This window comes from Gopherus flavomarginatus, chromosome 9 (assembly GCF_025201925.1).
Source record: "Gopherus flavomarginatus isolate rGopFla2 chromosome 9, rGopFla2.mat.asm, whole genome shotgun sequence".
Classification (NCBI taxonomy): Eukaryota; Metazoa; Chordata; order Testudines; family Testudinidae; genus Gopherus; species Gopherus flavomarginatus.
The window spans coordinates 41,479,590-41,482,853 of NC_066625.1; the positions used below are offsets into that span (position 1 = coordinate 41,479,590).

At 60.3% G+C, this 3,264-nt stretch overlaps 1 non-coding gene across 1 annotated transcript; it reads right to left on the minus strand.

Annotated features, from left to right (window-relative positions):
* Positions 1 to 768: 768 nt before the first annotated feature.
* On the minus strand, positions 769 to 840 carry TRNAQ-CUG (transfer RNA glutamine (anticodon CUG)). Its single transcript has one exon. It is a non-coding gene; the product is annotated as a tRNA-Gln (tRNA).
* Between the last annotated feature and the right edge of the window lie 2,424 nt (positions 841 to 3,264).

Sequence of the window (3,264 nt, forward strand, 5' to 3'; positions counted from 1 at the left end):
ACTATCAAGGTAGCAGGTTCTAGAGCCCTATAACATTGTGGCCATCCCTGCCAAAGACCTGGCTCTCGGAGCTGTGAGTCACCCAGCAGGAGGGGAAAGATTCACTCTTACACAGCTGGAGACAGGGGAGTTGAGCTCTGGGGCATTACCACAAGCATGGGTGGGTGGCAAGTTTGTAGAAATTTTGGTGGTGCCCAGAACCCGCCCCCAAACTCCACCCCCACCTGCCTAAGGCTCTGGGAGGGGGTTTGGGGGGGATTAGGGTGCAGGATTCAGGCTTTAGGATGGAGTTTGAGTGCTGGGTGCAGGCTCTGGCAGGGTTGTAGGAAGGGGTGAGAGGTGCAGGCTCTGGGGGTGGGAAGGAGTGTGTGGGAAGGGGTGCACCCTCTGGGAGGGAGCGTAGGGCTGAGGATGAGGGATTCGTGATGCAGGAGGGGGCTCAGGACTGGGGCAGAGTATCAGGGTTCAGAGGGAGCTCAGGGTTGGGGGTGTTGGAGAGGCTGAGGGCAGCCTGCACTAGGACTCTGGGGCAGCAGTTCTGCCCAGAATCCCTCTACTCCAGCAGCAGGAGCAGGCAGGGGACAGGCACATGCTGCTTTTTGTCAGGCAGGGATGCACCACAGCAGAGGGGAGGGGTGCCAGGCAGGGGCCAGGGGAAGAGACCCAACTCCAAATATTGCTGGAGCAGGGCCCCCAGCCCTGAATGTTCCTGGAGCACGACCACCACAAATGTATATAACCTGCCGCCTATGACCACAAGCCAACACAAGGTCCCACTGAGATTTGAACTCAGATTACAGGATTCAGAGTCCTGAGTGCTGCCCATTACACCATGGGAGCAGCTTGTGCTGCCTTCTCTGCACATCGGTGACCCTCCTGGGGCTGCTTGTGTAAGGGGGCTCTTGGCCCTTTACTAAAACTTAGTGTGTGTGTTGGGGGGGGTTGATTGGCTAGTTCCCAGCACCAATAGAAGGGGGAAGGATCAATGGGAAATCAGGACCCTGAGACTGATAGTCCCCAGGGTCAATGGGGAGAGGCCAAAGCTCCAAGTTAGCTGCACTGACAGGCTAGACAGTGTAATGAGGGAGTCACCAGGCCAGGGAGTCCCATCCTCCATGTGAGCTGGAACTGCCTGGGTGAGAGTGGGGCAGAGCTAAGGAGAGAGCAGGAGCCCGAGAAGAGCCGGGGAGCAGAGCTGTGCAGGTGTAGTGCCAGAAACTGCTGCATGTAGGAATTTGCAACCTGTAGCAGTTACTGATACCTGAGGTTGTTCTTATTTGCTGACTTGTCCTAATTGGCTAAAACTTAACAGTGGTTTCTCTAGCAAAGGCCAGTCCCTGGCCCCTTGGTCCAGACATCCTCCTTCATATCAGGCTAGGGTGACCAGATGTCAAAGATGAAATATTGGGATGTGGGGGGCGGAGCAAAAAAAAAAAGCCAGAGGGCCTCCCTGCCGCCAAGCGGAAGTGGCATAACCCCATCTCCAACCAATTCTTGGCTCCAACCTCTGCTACACCCGCAGCTCCCCCATCCTCTCACTCCTGGGCCCAGCCTGGGCTCCAAGCTCTGCAGCCGAGCCATGATCTGGGCCCCTCCTGCAGCTCCCGGGCAAGGGGTGAACCAGGCAGCTCCTGGCAGGAGCGTGTCCTCCCCACTTGTGTCTCCACCCCCATCCCACCTGAGCCCTGCCTGCTCCGTGCTGCCCCCACCCCAGTGCGCTGCCCGCAGGCTGCAGGGCTGGAGCAGCTTCTGCGCCGCGCTCCTGGCCATGGCCATGACCAGTGTGCAGACCTGCGGGGGAGGGGCACAGCCTTCCCTCTCCAGGTCTGCAACGGGAATGTAAAGCGGCCGTTCCTGCAGGAGTAAGGCGCTGCCATCCCTCCCTAGCTCTGCCAGAGGACTGGGCAGTAGCAGTATTAGCAGGGGCAGGGCGCTTGATTGTTTCCCCGGCTCTGTGAGGGGACTGGAGAGCGGCCGTTCCTGGGCGCGTGGTGTGCTAGGTTCCTTCCTAGCTCTGCGACGGGAGTGGGGAGCGGCCATTACTGTGGGGGTGGGACACTGGGTTCCCTCCCCAGCTCTGCCAGGGGCCTGGGGAGCAGCCCTTCCTGCGGGATTAGGGCGCTGCCTTCTCTCCCTAGCTCTGCGAGACCACTGGGGAGCGGTCGTTCCTGCGAGATTAGGGCACTGCTTTCTCTCCCTAGCTCTGCGAGACAACTGAGGAGCGGCCGTTCCTGCGGGATTAGGGCGCTGCCGTCTCTACCTAGCTCTGCGAGACCACTGAGGTGCAGCCCTTCCTGCGGGATTAGGGCACCGCCTTCTCTCCCTAGCTCTGCGAGAACACTGGGGAGCGACCGTTCCTGCGGGATTAGGGCGCTGCCTTCTCTCCCTAGCTCGGCGACAGAACTGGGGAGCAGCCCTTCCTGCGGGATTAGGGCACTGCCTTCTATCCCTAGGTCTGTGAGACCAATGGGGAGCGGCCCCTCCTGCGGGATTAGGGTACTGCCTTCTCTCCCTAGCTCTGCGAGACCATCGGGAGCGGCCCTCCCTGCAGGATTAGGGCGCTGCCTTCTCTCCATAGCTCTGCAAGACCACTGGGGAGCAGCCCTTCCTGCGGGATTAGGTCACAGCCTTCTCTCCTTAGCTCTGCGAGACCATTGGGGAGCAGCTCTTCCTGCGGGATTAGGTCACAGCCTTCTCTCCTTAGCTCTGCGAGACCATTGGGGAGCGGCCCCTCCTGCGGGATTAGGGCGCTGCCTCCTCTCCCTAGCTCTACGAGACCACTGGAGAGCGGCCGTTCCTGCAGGATTAGGGCGCTGCTTACTCTCCCTACCTCTGCGAGTCCTCTGGGGAGCGGCTGTTCCTGCGGGATTAGGGTGCTGCCTTCTCTCCCTAGCTCTGTGAGACCTATGGGGAGCGGCCCCTCCTGCGGGATTAGGGTGCTGCCTTCTCTCCCTAGCTCTGCGAGACCACTGAGGAGCGGCCCTTCCTGCGGAATTAGGGTGCCGCCTTCTCTCCCTAGCTCTGTGAGACCTATGGGGAGCGGCCCCTCCTGCGGGATTAGGGTGCTACCTTCTCTCCCTAGCTCTGCGAGACCACTCGGGAGTTGCCCTCCCTGCAGGATTAGGGCGTTACCTTCTCTCCATAGCTCTGCGAGACCACTGGGGAGCAGCCCTTCCTGCGGGATTAGGTCGCAGCCTTCTCTCCTTAGCTCTGCGAGACCATTGGGGAGAGCTCTTCCTGCGGAATTAGGGCGCAGCCTTCTCT